Source organism: Pseudophryne corroboree, chromosome 4 (assembly GCF_028390025.1).
Source record: "Pseudophryne corroboree isolate aPseCor3 chromosome 4, aPseCor3.hap2, whole genome shotgun sequence".
Taxonomy (NCBI): Eukaryota; Metazoa; Chordata; class Amphibia; order Anura; family Myobatrachidae; genus Pseudophryne; species Pseudophryne corroboree.
In genome coordinates, this window is record NC_086447.1 from 723,719,924 (window position 1) to 723,736,595 (window position 16,672).

A 16,672-nucleotide genomic window follows, 5' to 3' on the forward strand; every position below is an offset into this window, starting at 1 on the left:
GAGTAGTGATAGGGCCAGAATATGTGTAATTGCCTGTCCTTCTGTTCCATGATTGTAGTAGCGGCAGATTCTGACAGCACTTTACCCAATCAGTACTACTATGTCTATGCTGCAAAATAATAATAATAATAATAATAAAATAATAATAATAATAATCAGATTTGGCTTTTACTTCCTTTACGTCATGTGAGATGAAAGTATTGCTTATTTTGCAGTGCAGATTTTTTCTTGTTACATTGGTCAGAACAGCATCTGAAACAATCCCTGATGTTGTCAGTGTACATCAAAGGAAATGCTTTGGAAAGAATGTCTAAGAAAAGAGCTTTGCTCACATGCAAATAATTTCACCAACCCAAAAGGATTTGCTTATGAAATTCAAGCAGACATTTTTACAAGCATAAATTAAAATTGCAGAAACGTTCCTTTGATGGATAAGTGATTGGCGCAAGGCTACAAGCTTACAGAACTGCTTCAGAAGCTTTGTTACAAGCCGTGGTGGATGTACAGTACTAGCTGCATGTTGGCACAATATAGGAACAGCAGCACCTAGAGTAGCGGACAGTTGGAACTACTGTAGCATCAGTTCCTGCCGATTAAGTGGTCCTCTTTGCACCCTGCACTTACTCAGGAGATGCTGGTTACTGCGCCTTAAGCCGGGTGTTTAGTTGCGGTAACCAGCATTCTCTGACTTAAGTGCTGGCCGCAATGCTGTTTGCAGAAAACTGCATTACATCACTAGTTTAGTCGGATTTCTGCTTGCACCTCAGGTGGGTTGCGAGAAGATAGTCTCTGGTCGGTCTTCACAGTGGTCAAATGGGGGGGGGAGGGTGTTCCCTCCTCTTGGCAAGTGGCTCAAATTATGATATTATTAGCATTGGTATGTGGTACGATTACTAGAGCTGCCGCCGCATCATCATGCAGTTTAAGGGTCAGAGCAGAGCTGCTACGCAGCTTCTACCAAGTTTGTTGTGTGTGTGTGTGTGTGTGTGTGTGTGTGTGTGTGTGTGTGTGTGTGTGTGTGTGTGTGTGTGTATCTGAGGGGCTAATTCAGTAAGGATCGCTTATGCCTTTCCTAATGTTGAGGACCCGTTCTGCACATGTGCAGAATGGTTCCTGCAATCACATAGCAGGGATCAGGGCCGGCTCCAGGCCTACTAGCACCCTGAGCGAGAAAATGTAAAAGCGCCCCCCCCCCCCCCCCCCCCCATGCGCGCGCCTTCGGCGCGCGCGCTCCCGGAACAGTGGGCGTGGCCTCTGGGAAAGTGGGCGTGGCCTCGTAACTTCATATCATCAAACTATAAATATATTTTCACACAATTAGCAGCCTTACACATAGCCACAGTAGTGTTCCTTACACACAATGTCTCCAGTATAGTGCCAGATACACATAATGTGCAGTGCCAGATAGACATGACATGTCCCCCAGCAGTGCCAGCTACACATGACATGCCCCGCAGCAGTGCCAGCTAGACATGACATGCCCCGCATCAGTGCCAGCTAGACATGACCTGCCCCGCAGCAGTGCCAGCTAGACATGACATGCCCCGCAGCAGTGCCAGCTAGACATGACATGCCCCCCAGCAGTGCCAGCTAGACATGATAGTGTTCACTTTTTAGGGCATGGTGCTGATCACAGGGAGGGCACATTTTTAAGTTAGGAGGGCAAAATGATGTACATACTGCTTGTTGTTCCCATACCTAAATGCCAAAGCATGGACAGTGCGCGCCGAAGGCGCGCAGCAAAAATTAAGGGGAGTTACTTCGTGGGGAAGGTACGTGGCCACATAATAGTGGCAATTTGCATTACACCACACAGTAGTGCAGCTAATACACACTACACCAGGTAGAACCTCCTATACACTTTGCGCCAGGCACAGCACTGAGACACATTGCACCAGGGAGAGCACTGAGACACATTGCCTAGCCACAGACGCCTAGCGGGAACACTACATGACATGCCCCCCAGCAGTGCCAGCTACACGTGACATGCCCCCCAGCAGTGCCAGCTACACGTGACATGCTCCCCAGCAGTGCCAGCTACACGTGACATGCCCCCGCCCCCCCAGCAGTGCCAGCTACACGTGACATGCCCCCCAGCAGTGCCAGCTACATAAATGGCCACACAGTGCCAGATATGCACCCACAGTTCAGATACATAAATGCCCCCAAAGTGCCAGATACATAAATGCCCCCACAGTGCAGATATGCCCCCCACAGTGCCAGATACATAAATGCCCCCACAGTGCCAGATACATAAATGCCCCCACAGTGCCAGATACATAAATGCCCCCACAGTGCCAGATACATAAGTGCCCACACAGTGCCAGATCCATAAGTGCCCCCACAGTGCCAGATACATAAGTGCCCACACAGTGCCAGATATAAAAATGCCCCCACAGTGCCAGATATGCCCCCACAGGGCCAGATACATAAATGCCCCCAGTGCCAGATGCATAAGTGCCCACACAGTGCCAGATACATTATTGCCCCCCACAGTGTCAGATACATTAATGCCCCCGCAGTGCCAGATACATTAATGCCCACCACAGTGCCTGATACATTAATGCCCCCACAGTGCCAGATACATTAATGCCCCCCACAGTGCAAGATACATTAATGCCCCCCACAGTGCCAGATACATTAATGCCCTCCACAGTGCCAGATACATTATTGCCCCGTGCCAGATATGCCCCCAGTGCCAGATACATTAATACCCCCAGTACCAGATATGCCCCCACAGTGATAGATACATTAATGCCCCCAGTGCCAGATATGCCCCCACAGTGAGAGATACCTTAATGCCCCCAGTGCCAGATATGCCCCCACAGTGCCAGATACCTTAATGCCCCCAGTGCCAGATACATTAATGCCCCCAGTGCCAGATATGCCCCCACAGTGAGAGATACCTTAATGCCCCCAGTGCCAGATATGCCTCCACAGTGCCAAATACATTAAATGCCCCCAGTGCCAGATATTCCCCCACAGTGCCAGATACATTAATACCCCCAGTGCCAGATATGCCCCCACAGGGATAGATACATCAATGCCCCCAGTGCCAGATATGCCCCCACAGTGAGATACCTTAATGCCCCCAGTGCCAGATATGCCCCCACAGTGCCAGATACATTAAATGCCCCCAGTGCCAGATATGCCCCCACAGTGCCAGATACCTTAATGCCCCCAGTGCCAGATATGCCCCCACAGTGAGATACCTTAATGCCCCCTGTGCCAGATATTCCCCCACAGTGCCAGATACCGTAATGCCCCCAGTGCCAGATATGCCCCCACAGTGCCAGATACATTAAATGCCCCCAGTGCCAGATATGCCCCCACAGTGACAGAAACATTAATGCCCCCACTGTGCCACATATGTCCCCTGAGTACCTGATGTGCCGGGCGCCGGCGATGAGGGAGGGGGAATGCAGCTGCAGGCAGGCGCGCTGTGCGGCGCCTTTGCCCTAGTGATCTGTGCGTGCTGTGCGGCGCCAGTGTCTTACATCAGACGCCGGGGCCGAACAGCGTGGCGCGCGCAGGGCTAGGACAGGGCCAGCTCCAGGCTCCAACATGTCGGCGCCAGCGTGCGGCGCCCTTTAAGAGTGGCGCCCTGCGCGGGCGCTCGACTCGAACATGCCTGGAGCCGGCCCTGGCAGGGATGCGAACGCCTTTGCCTGTTTGACAGCCAGAGGTGTTTGCGGGGAGGAGTGGGACTGCAGCGGAAACGGGGTGGCACAAGGGGAGTGGCAAGGCCAAGGACTGCAGGGGAAACGGGGGGAGTGACAAGGCCAAGGACTGAGTCGCAAGATGCAGTGTCTTTGACCTCACATGCCTCCCTGCGACAGCAAGGAGGCGTAAGCTCAGGCTTACTCAGCCTGCCGTTGCAGACGAACTGTTCATCTCAGATGCGATCGCATCGCAAATGCAGGAAGGAGGTGCTATGCACCTCCTCTTGCATTTTCGTTGCAAAGCTTTGCAATTGCAATCCTTACTGAATTAGGCCTTGAGTCCTCAATCAGTGCACTGGACCAGAGAGTATATACCAGGAAAAAGAGACAGGAGCCTTACCATGAGGTGGGAGAATGTGTGCTTAGAATGTGCAATACTGGTTCAATAACGTTTGTTTATTATAGTATGCTCGACCTTTTCCTGACCACTTATCTTATTGCCTCCTACACATTTGATTTGCTGCCAAGGTGCCCGACCGCCGATACGGACGACCTGGCAGCGCAGGGGGGGGGGGGGGGGAGGGGGGTTTGCAGTGGGCGGTGATGGGGGTAGTGAAGTATCTTCACTCCCTCACGTCACACAGCCCCGTAGCCCTGCATGCTAGTATGGACGATATTGTCCATATTGGCTTGCAGGCATAAACAACCCGGCACCAACGATGAACGACCGCGGGGCCGCGCATCGTTCGTCATTGATGCCTACACAGAGCGATATGTACAATTTCTCGTTCATTACTGAACAAGATTGTTCATATAGGCCGCACATATCGGCAAGTGTGTAGGGCCCATTAGTCTATATTAGTTAAATATGTTTGATACAGTCCCCAGTATAGTAACAGATACACATAATACCCCCCAGCATAGTGCCAGATACACATAATGCCCCTACAGTTTAGTGCAGGTTACACATAATGCCTCCAGTATAGTGTCAGATACACATAATGCCTCCAGTATAGTGCCAGATACACATAATGCCTCCAGTATAGTGCCAGTTACACATAATGCCCCCCGTATTGCCAGGTACATATAATGTCCCAGTATACTGCCAGATACACATAATGCCCCCAGTATAGTGGCTGTTACACACAATGTTCCAGTATAGTGCCAGGTACACATAATGCCCCAGTAGTGCCAGGTACACATAATGCCACCAGTATTGCCAAGTACACATAATGCCCTCAGTATGGTGCCTGATGCACATAATGCCCCCAGTATATTTCCAGATACATATAATACCCACAGCAGTGCCAGATACACATTATGCCCCAGTATAGTGGCAGATATACATAATGCTCTTAGTAGTGCCAGTTACACATAATGCCCCCAGTAGTGCCAGTTACACATAATGCCCCCAGTAGTGCCAGGTACACATACTTCCCCCAATAGTGACAGATACACATAATGACCCCAATAGTGCTGCTTAAATAAAGTGCCTCCAATAGTGCTCACCGTCACCATTGATGGGCTGGGCTCTGCTGCTGCTGGCCTCTGTGTTCAAGGGGAGGAGAGCGCAGCACGTGTCTCTCCTGCCCCTCAGTAAGTCCTGTTTCCGGCAGGCATCTCAAAAATGGCGCTAGTTCATGAGACAAACAGCACGGGGTACAGCAGCCAATCCACATTCAAAAATCTGGCGAGCCATTCAACTGCTCTGGTCGAATGTGTCAAAAGCCGGCCCTGGTTTGCAGCCACACACTACATGCATTCACATACTACGTTGTTCTGCTTAACTGCAATGGTTTAAAGTAAACTAACAATAGATCACAAGTTTCATGTAGCTAGAATAACAAGGCTGCCTATACAGGAGCAAATAGCTCATGTGTTAAGTGTGACACTGTGGTGTATGAGGTTGGGAGTTCGAGCCTTGTTTATGGCATTCTGAGCATTGTATGTTTTAAATACAGGGGGATTTAATTGAAGGCGCACATTTCTCTTGTAAGTATTGGACCCAATCAAACAAGCCTGCTTACCCTCACCTTCGAATACATTGGTAGAACATCAGGAAAAAAACTTGCAATGGTGAGCAGTGGCGCACCCAGGGGGGGTTTCCGAGCACCCAGAAACCCCCTCCACTAAAAAAATTTATTTATTTTTTTTAGCTGCAAGAGTATTATTAATGGCTGTCTAGCGTCCTCTGCAGCCTGCTGTCTTCCTGGTGGCACTTGTAAGTGCAATAAAAGGTTACTTTATTTTAATTATAGTACATATATATCCATGTGCATACATATATACACATGTATATACATACATACATATAAACACACACACACTTATGATATATATACATGTACTGTATGTGTGTATGTATATATATATATATATATATATATATACATATATACACTGCTCAAAAAAATAAAGGGAACACTAAAATAACACATCCTTGATCTGAATGAATGAAATATTCTTATTAAATACTTTGTTCTTTACATAGTTGAATGTGCTGACAACAAAATCACACAAAAATTATCAATGGAAATCAAATTTATTAACCCATGGAGGTCTGGATTTGGAGTCACACTCAAAATGAAAGTGGAAAAACACACTACAGGCTGATCCAACTTTGATGTAATGTCCTTAAAACAAGTCAAAATGAGGCTCAGTAGTGTGTGTGGCCTCCACGTGCCTGTATGACCTCCCTACAAAGCCTGGGCATGCTCCTGATGAGTCTCCTGAGGGATCTCCTCCCAGACCTGGACTAAAGCATCCGCCAACTCCTGGACAGTCTGTGGTGCAACGTGGCGTTGGTGGATGGAGCGAGACATGATGTCCCAGATGTGCTCAATTGGATTCAGGTCTGGGGAACGGGCGGGCCAGTCCATAGCATCAATGCCTTCGTCTTGCAGGAACTGCTGACACACTCCAGCCACATGAGGTCTAGCATTGTCTTGCATTAGGAGGAACCCAGGGCCAACCGCACCAGCATATGGTCTCACAAGGGGTCTGAGGATCTCATCTCGGTACCTAATGGCAGTCAGGATACCTCTGCCGAGCACATGGAGGGCTGTGCGGCCCCCCAAAGAAATGCTACCCCACACCATTACTGACCCAGTGCCACACCGGTCATGCTGGAGGATGTTGCAGGCAGCAGAACGTTCTCCTTGGCGTCTCCAGACCCTGTCACGTTTGTCACATGTGCTCAGTGAGAATCTGCTTTCATCTGTGAAGAGCACAGGGCGCCAGTGGCGAATTTGCCAATCTTGGTGTTCTCTGGCAAATGCCAAACGTCCTGCACGGTGTTGGGCTGTAAGCACAACCCTCACCTGTGGACGTCGGGCCCTCATACCACCCTCATGGAGTCTATTTCTGATCGTTTGAGTAGACACATGCACATTTGTGGCTTGCTGGAGGTCATTTTGCAGGGTTCTGGCAGTGCTCCTCCTGTTCCTCCTTGCACAAAGGCGGAGGTAGCGGTCCTGCTGCTGGGTTGTTGCCCTCCTACAGCCTCCTCCACGTCTCCTGATGTACTGGCCTGTCTCCTGGTAGCGCCTCCATGCTCTGGACACTACGCTGACAGACACAGCAAACCTTCTTGCCACAGCTCGCATTGATGTGACGTCCTGGATAAGCTGCACTACCTGAGCCACTTGTGTGGGTTGTAGACTCCGTCTCATGCTACCACTAGATTGAAAGCACCGCCAGCTTTCAAAAGTGACCAAAACATCAGCCAGAAAGCATAGGAGCTGAGAAGTGGTCTGTGGTCACCACCTGCAGAACAGCTCCTTTATTGGGGATGTCTTGCTAATTGCCTATAATTCCTACCTGTTGTCTATTCCATTTGCACAACAGCATGTGAAATTGATTGTCAATCAATGTTGCTTCCTAAGTGGACAGTTTGATTTCACAGAAGTGTGATTGACTTGGAGTTACATTGTGTTGTTTAAGTGTTCCCTTTATTTTTTTGAGCAGTGTATATATATGTATGCATGTTTAATATGCTATATATATGTATGTGTATATACACGGTATATATATACAAGTTGAGTATCCCTTATCCAAAATGCTTGGGACCAGAGGTATTTTGGATATCGGATTTTTCCGTATTTTGGAATAATTGCATACCATAATGAGATATCATGGTGATGGGACCTAAGTCTAAGCAAAGAATACATTTATGTTTCATGTACACCTTATACACACAGACTGAAGGTCATTTTAGCCAATATTATTTATAACTTTGTGCATTAAACAAAGTGTATCTACATTCACACAATTCATTTATGTTTCATATACACCTTATACACACAGCCTGAAAGTCATTTAATACAATATTTTTAATAACTGTGTGTATTAAACAAAGTTTGTGTACATTGAGCTATCAAAAAACAAAGGTTTCACTATCTCACTCTCACTCAAAAAGTCCTTATTTCGGAATATTCCGTATTTCAGATATTTGGATATGGGATACTCAACCTGTATATATATATATTTGAAAAGATATAAGACATTTATCGCGCTAAAGATGTGAAAGCTTCAACTTAGGGAAAATACCCCCTGTTAGATGGGGTATAAACAACAGATAGTGAAAAAAGAGACTTCCCCAGGGAGCTGATGTCGTACTTTGGTATGTACAAGTTTTGTATAATAAAATAATCTTCAAAAAAAAAAATATATATATACACACACACACAGACACACTAGTTTTACGGACCCAGCATATACTGGGTCAGCTCAGTCCCCACCCCCGTGATTGGCTCCACCCAGTTCTGGAAACCCCCCCATGCAAATCCTGCGTTTGCCACTGGTGAGGAAACATTGGATCCTCAACATTGCATAATTAGTCATTGTAGATATGGAGACAAAGGGGGATATGTAATACCCTTAGTGATGACGGCATTGGCAAATCTGACAATCATTTACTGTAAGTTGGTTTTGCCTTTTAATTTAACAAAAAACTTTTACTGCTTACTAGAATAAATATGTAATGTTAACATGTTTTTTTTCTTTTTTTTTTAACGTAATTTTTAGTAGTTAGATCACAGAATAATACAGGAACCAAAATATATTGGCCATAACATAACAATTTATATGCAAAGTTGACATTTGGCATATACACATGAAAACAAAAGTATGATCCATTTGTAACCCATAAGTCAGGTAAAGAATAAGAGGAAATTGTTGGCCAATAAAAATAGACTAGCGGGCTAAATATAAAAAAAGGAGAGACAAAAGAAGGGAAGAGGAGAGAGAAGAAAAGAAGTAAAGAAGAGAATAGAATAGAATCCCCGGGAGGGGTCTACCAATTAAACCTAAAGATATTATATGTAACTCAAGTCATTACAAATCGAAAGGCGAGGGGGCATTTTGGGTGGTTAGCCACGGACTCCATATTTTATCAAACAACTTAGAGGAACGGTTAATTATACCAGTCATATATTCCATACGATAAATATATCAGATGCAAGATATTATAGACTGTATGGAAGGAGGGGCAGGTTTTTCCAGTCCGCTGCCAGCTGACATGTCATAGCAGAGACAACGTGGCGCAGCAGTTTATTTTGGTGTTTTGTCAGTGTTGGCAGGTTCAAGGGAAGGAGGATATATTTAGGATCATAAGAGATAGGGGTCTGTAGTAAGCTGGAAATAAGATTAATTACATCCTTCCAGAAGTTCATTATTTTAGGACAGGACCACCATATGTGTAGGAAAGATCCCTCAGCGTCACACCCTCTCCAACATCTGTTTGATGTACCAGGGTACATTTTGCTCAAACGAGATGGCACATAATACCATCTATATAATAGTTTATACATATTCTCCTTGATCTTAACGAAAATTGAGCTTGAGGCCGCGTTTTCCCAGGCTTCAGGCCATTCCTCATTGTCTAAAGCTGACACCAGATCCGCCTCCCAGGCTTTCTCGTGAAGATCGCGTTGAGAAGGGGGCTCCCCATTAAGTGTTGTGTATAGACGGGAAATTAAACCCTTAGTCGAATGACGCCTGAAAAATAAGGACTCAAATGTTGACAGAGATCTGCTGGAGAGGACGCGCCTCGATGAGGAGTGGACGTGTCTAAGTTGTAGAAATTGGTAGAAATATCTGGAGGGAATATCAGTGTCCTCTTGTATCTGAGAGAATTGAGGGAAATTTGAGTCACTAGTGATATCGTTCAGGTAGAAAATACCTCTATCTTTCCATGAAGCGAATAATGTCTTGTGTCTACCGGGGGGAAATGCTGGATTATGGAATATCGGGATAATAGGGGACGGGCTCAGGGCTAAGCCATATTTCCTGTTGTCAAAGTCCCAGACCACTAAGGAGCGGGATTCTATAGGGTGGGAGGTCACAGACACAGGGCGGCGGGGCCTCGGGAGCCAGATGAGAGAAGACAGAGTAGAGAGACATCATCTTCCATAGATACCCAGACCCTCTGAGCACTTGACTTACACCATTGTATGCAGTGTGCAAGCTGTGCTGCTAAATAATATTTTTTAAAGTCCGGTATACCCAGACCTCCTGTGTATGTGAGGCGCTGTAACAATGTCAGTCGAACTCGAGGATGTTTATTCGCCCAAATAAATCGTGATGTGTGAAATTATAGAAATTTAAAAACATAAGGGGGGATGAAAATCGGGAGAGTCTGAAAAAGGTATAGGATCCGAGGGAGCACGTTCATTTTTACTGAATTTACTCTACATATCCAGGAGATAAAAAGACTAGACCAGGAGGATAGGTCCGTCTTAATTTGGTCTAGAAGTCGGGGGAAGTTAGCTTGAAAGAGTTGGTGGTGACGATGTGTTAGGAAGATGTCTAAGTATTTAATCTTTTGTTTGTGCCATTTGAATGGGAATGAGTTTTGCTTGCATTAATTTTATATCCCGAATATTGAGAGTAAAGGTCAGAGAAGAGTGGCAGCAGCGATTGGGCCGGAGACCCCAGAGATAATAGAACATCATTGGCGTATAGAGCAATTTTATGCTCAGAAGTTCCTATCTTCACCCCAGATATGTCAGCATTAGCTCGAATCCTTGCTGCCAGCGGTTCGATAACTAGGGCAAATAACAGGGGGGATAAGGGGCATCCCTGTCTGGTGCCATTAGTGATTCCGAAAGAGGAGGAGGTGAGGCGATTGACAGAGACCGTAGCTGTAGGGGATCTATAGAGTGCCGAGACACCAGCCAAAAACTTGCCAGAGAAGCCCATTCTTTGGAATACAGAGAAAGCGAAGGACCAAGAAATTCAGTCAAAAGCCTTCTCGATATCCAGTGCAAGCATCAGAGAGGGTAGCTTCTGCTTATGAATGGGAGGGATAAAGTCTATGGTTCTCCTGGTGTTGTCGGAGGCCTGACGGCCAGTAATGAAGCCCACTTGATCTGGGTGGATCAAGTGTTTGAGAAGTGGGGCTAGGCGATTGGCTAGTATTTTAGCATAGATCTTAAGGTCTACATACAACAATGAAATAGGTCTATAGTTGGAACATTGCGTGGGGTCTCTCTCCAGTTTCAGAATCACTATAATATCGGCCTGCACGGATGCTGGTGCAAACGACGCCCAATCCATAAAGTTATTAAAGAGGGAGGTAAGGTAAGGGCCAGTTCTGTTGCAAACGTTTTGTAGTATTGGGCTGTGAAGCCATCTGGGCCGGAGGCAGCTGAGAACCGCATAGAATGGATAGCGGCGACCGTCTCTTCTAGTGAGATGGCCTCATTGAGCCTAGAAAGCTGCTTGTCTCAAGCATGGCAGGGGGGCGTCTAGTAGGTATGAACATGTCCCCTCTGGTCCGTTGGGAGAAAGAGGAGGGACAGGGAGGTTGTAGAGGGAACAATAGATATCTCTGAACTTTTGGGATCGTAGGTGAGTGCATTTAATTTGTGAGAGTATAACTTTTCTATCATGCCTGCAGCCCTTTTGCTCCTCAGCTTGTTAGCTAAGAGACTATCAATTTTATCCGATTTATCATAAAACTTTTGTCGTAGCTTCTGCAATATAGCTGCTGCATGTCGTGACAGGAGGGTATTTAGCTGTCCCCTGAGATTATCTATCCGAGAAAGCAGGGAAGCATGCAGGGCAGTTTTATGTTGAGCTAGAAGCGCAGAGATTTGAGACTCTAGTGAAGAAATTTCTAGGGCCGTCCTTTTACATATGGCTGAAGCCTTTGACATGAAATGACCACGGATAGTGGCTTTGTGTGCTTCCCAGACAAGGTCGGGGGAGACCTCAGGGGAGGCATTTTCTGTTAAAAAGTATTGCAGGGCCAGTTTAGTGTCTGAAAGGGTTGAAGGATGTGTTAAGAGAGAGTCGTCTAAGCTTCATTTACGCGTCCCACTAGAGATCCTGTAAAGATCTATGAGAATGAAGACTCCTGCATGATCGGTCCATGAACAGGGAGTGATGCCTGCATCAGATACTAAGGTCATGAGTGATTGGGACATGTGGATCATGTCTATGCGGGAGTAATGCTGATGTGGTGCAGAGAATTGGGTATAATCCCTAGCAGTGGAATGTCTAAGGCGCCATGTATCGTATAAGTCGAGCTGTTTGAGGGAGGACGATAAGTAAAGGGAGGCGCCAGTTGGAGTGGCTTCCTTTTTATTTGGGGGGGGGGGGGGGCTAGATTTATCTAAGAGAGGATCAGTAACAGTATTAAAATCCCTGCCTAGTATAATGTGTCCCTGTGCTACCCTGCTTAGGCACAGAGAATGGGTGCGAAAAAAACGTGATTGATCTTGATTTGGGGCATATATTGACACAAGAGTAAGGACCTCTGTACGGAGGGTACAGATTACTATTAGATACTGTCCCTCGGGATCTGCTTTCGTTGAGGTACCTGTATGTACAAATGGAATATTACGGTGTATCAGAATTGCTACTACTCCCTGTTTCTTACCGTCTGCGTAGGCAAAGAAGGTCTGGGTAAACTGCTTACCTTGAAGCTGAGAGTGGGTACCAGTAAAGTGAGTTTCTTGAAGGAAGACTATATCAGCTTTTTCTCTCCTGCAAGCGCCCAAAGCCGCTGTGCATTTCCTGTGGGAGTTAGGGCCATTGACATTTACAGAGAGTAACTTAAGAGCCATGTGGGATTAAAATTTGAAAAAGGATCCATGGAGACCCAACCCGGGGAAGAAGAGGTGAAAGGGAAAAGAAACAACAAGAAGGAAAAAACAAAGGTACAGAAACAAGTAATGTGATAGAAAATCCATACGGAAAAAAACCCTTAAACAGAGGGTCCTGATCAAGGACCGCTACACAAAAATTGATCATAATAAACAAATTTACGAATAAAGGGAGCACGGGGTAGTGGAAGAACTATGTAAGAGGAGCAAGTCCTCCTGGACCGCAATAGGTAAGTCGGCAACGGCCGAAATACTCAATTATATAACCCAAGATATAAAATTGCACTGTGTAATACTAGGAGCAGAGGAAAACAGGGATAAAAGAGGGAGAAACAGGAGAGAGGATAGGCAGAGAGAGGGGAAACAGGGAATATGGAAAGAGCAAACATATTGTAATAATGTAATACTATGCATAAAGTATAAGTAGCATTAAAGTCTAGCGGACTATATAGCAACCAATAACATATGTGTTAAGGAACCAAAATAGAGGTAAAAGCCTCTACTCGCCAACAGGTGTTGTAAAGTGTGGAAATGCATCCCTGAAATAGTAAGGACTAACTATCAGGAGGTGTTCGCTGAAGTCAGGGAGGGTCGTTGGTTTCGTTGCAATGACGGGACACCCTTGTCCATTCAGGCGAAGTTGAAGATGCCGTGGCATAGGAGAGGAGGCAGTAGCTCCATCAGATGACGATACAGGAAGAAGATTGAGTTTAGCTAACAGGTCTTGTCCTTGAGTTAGACTTTTAACGGAGTGAGTTGAGTTGTTCACTGAAACTTGGAGCATGAAAGGAAATCCCCATCTGTAACGTATTTGATGCTGTCGCAAAATCCTAGTAACGGGTTGGAGGTCTTGTCCTGAAAAATTTGTAGTTGCATATCTCGGAAATCAATCATTGGAAAGTCACGGACCGAAGTTAAGATCCGGTCTTTTGAGCGGAAATAATGAAGACAAACTATGATGTCTCTAGGTGGTTGTGAGGGAGAGGGTTTTGCCCGGCGTGCTCTGTGGGCTCTGTCGCAGAGACAATCACCATCTGAGAGATCAGGCACTACATGTTGAAAGAAGTCCTTCTGAAAAGACGGCAGAGAGGGACCAAGGATTGATTCCGCTACACTGTGGATACACAAATTATTGCGGAGAGCGGTTCTCCTGGTCTTCCAGTCTTTCTTTGAGTGTCTGTACCTCGTCATGGAGTCTGGAGAGTTCTGTATCAAGACGCTGTTGAGAGCAGCAAAGAGCATCTGTTTTAGACTCCAAAGCATCAGTATGGTTACCAAGGGCCATGAGGTCTGATTTAAATTTTCCAATAGCGGTAGTGAGTTCTTGCTTAAATGCAGATTGGACTCCCTCTAGCAAACTTGTCATTACCGCTTGAATCTGAGGGTTTATACCTGCCTCTGATGACCAAGGAGAGGAAGGGGAGTCCGTGGGTGGTGCAGGCATCTGAGGGCCCTTAGATTTTGACCCAAAGAAATTTGTTGGAACCTGTGTAGTTTTCTTATTTCTTTGCGACATTGTAAAAGACCAGTAATGTGGGCAAAGTACTACAGAGGGAAAAGGAGACACAGTCACCGTTTGTTTTAAATTGTTATTTAAAAAGGGAGTGAAGAAAAGGAAAAAGCTACTGCGGTCCAGGCAGGACAAATAATGGTGCTAGGCGAGCATCCTGCGTATCAGAAATGAGGCAAGTAGAACCCTATATGGTTGCGTGAGTTTTCCAGCAGTAGCTTTGTATATGCACAGGCGCCAGCAACTTTAGAAAGAGAGGCACTAGTAAAAAGGGGTCAAATACGTATAATAAAAGTACAAAGCGTAATGCAGCTTGTTCAAATGGTCTCAGGAGGGAGTCAGCTTAGCAGGTACAGAAGACTAGTAAATGGTTGAACAGTCAAAATGAAAAAATGGCAAAGTGCAGGTGCAGCAGCAGTATTATTAGAAGCACTCACTCTTCTTCGGGGGTGGGAGCACTTTATTGGGGTGCTCAGGTGAGGGGTCCCCAGTCACAGTCCAGCTGGTATCAAAGCATCACCACCCACCACCCAGCGGTGAATTTATCTGAGGCTTTGGAGGGGTGAGAAGTGTGGCAGTTATTGAGAGCCAGTCCAGGCGATCTCTCTCTCCCAGTGAAATGGGTCCCAGCTGTATATAATGAGATCAGCGGGGTTTGTGGTGCGGTGGTGTGCGGTAGTAGTGTCTGCAAGCAGGAGGGGTGTGGGACTCTGAAGTGTAGGGCAACACTGCCGTCCCCCGCTGCGGATCACCACCACCTGCTGGTGCTAATCTTGTCATAGGCATAGTCCAGGAAGTGTGTGAGGCAAGCTGCTGTGGGTCCTTGGCCGCCGGCGCGGCATGCGTGGGAGGTCCACTCCTGCCTCTGTGTCACTGCAGATCTGCACACAGGGCCTATCACCTGCAGTCCTATCTCTTGCAGAGGGCCAGGGTGGGTGAGCAGCTCACCCATTATAGATACAGGCGGCAGGGGGTCTCTGCTCCTATGTACGGTGTGGCTGGAGTGTTAGGATGCGGAGCGCACACTCCGGAGCTCACAGTCCAGCAGTGGCTGGCACTCGAGGTCCCGGTTTCCGGTGCTCAGCTAGGCTGCAACCCGCGGGGACCAGTGTCCATGTCCCCCGGCTCCACGGCTCACAGCGGGCGGGTGCAGGGGCAGAGGGCACGCTAATTTAACGTGCAGAGCTGTAGGGGAGTCAGGGAAACCCAGATAAAGGGGGTTGTTAGGGCAAGAAAATGGAGGAGCTCTCACAGCAGACGTCTGCCTCCCTAGCTCGTCAGGCCACGCCCCCCATTGGTTTTGCCTTTAAATGATTGCCACTTTAAAAAAATGGGCAGACTTGCCTGAATTGCACCAAATTCATTAATTTCACAGGCAATTATATTGACCCCCAAAGAGCTCTATTCATGTAGGCCCATGGAGGCGTTATTCATGGAAAGGTCTGTGTCACTCTTCGTCTGTGATAACAGGGCTTTTCACCTGTTCGATCCATTCACATAGGGGTTACCACAGATATATGTGCAGTGTCCGGATCACTGGACACTGATGCTGCTGATCGGCTGCTTCACATAGGAGGATGGATATCGTAGGACATCGCAAGATGGGTAAATATCACTGAGTCACACAGTTACTTTAACGATACAGGGCGGATGCACTAAAGGAAAAATGCGGTAAAACACCAGTTTTTGGGGTTTTAACGCATGTGCACTAAGCCCTCTATCCCTGGGTTTCGGTGCAGAGGGTAAAGGCAGCAAAAGCTGGCATTACCCTATAGAAGCCTATGGGCTTCTTTCCGCACTGTGCTGTGAGAGCGATCCGATCGGATCCTTCCCACGATCCCCCCCTGGCTGCTGTGTGACTTTGCGCATGTGTAGACGGACTTCTGGGACTGATACCCAAAAGTGCAGTGACCGGCGTGCATTACAAAGGACAGCTCTTATTGGAAGAGCTGTCCTTTGTAGTACTAATGGCATATGTTTGTGCATATGTGATTAGTACCAATGCTATGTATGGCAGGATGTATTCCGCCTCCTTAGTGCATCCCTCCCACAGTATATTGCGATCTGTTTTGAAATTTACGTTGACCCACATCAGTATCTTTATGAACAGACACCAAAGCAGTTTCAGAAAAAGAAGTCGGTCTGTGCGGGAGTATTTCTGGGTACTACTTTACTCTCTGGTTTTGAGGTGAACCAAACCTATGGTGCTAACACAGACCGTGATTACTGATAACTCTCTGGCTTCCAAGTGTACCGATTCTCTGGCATTAATCCTGACTGTTCTTGTTGGCAACTGTCTGGCTTTCCAGTATACTATAACCCATGTCTTGAAATAAACATTTTCTGGAACTGTTTTCTCTGCCAACCAACACTTTCTGCTGAGTTTTATT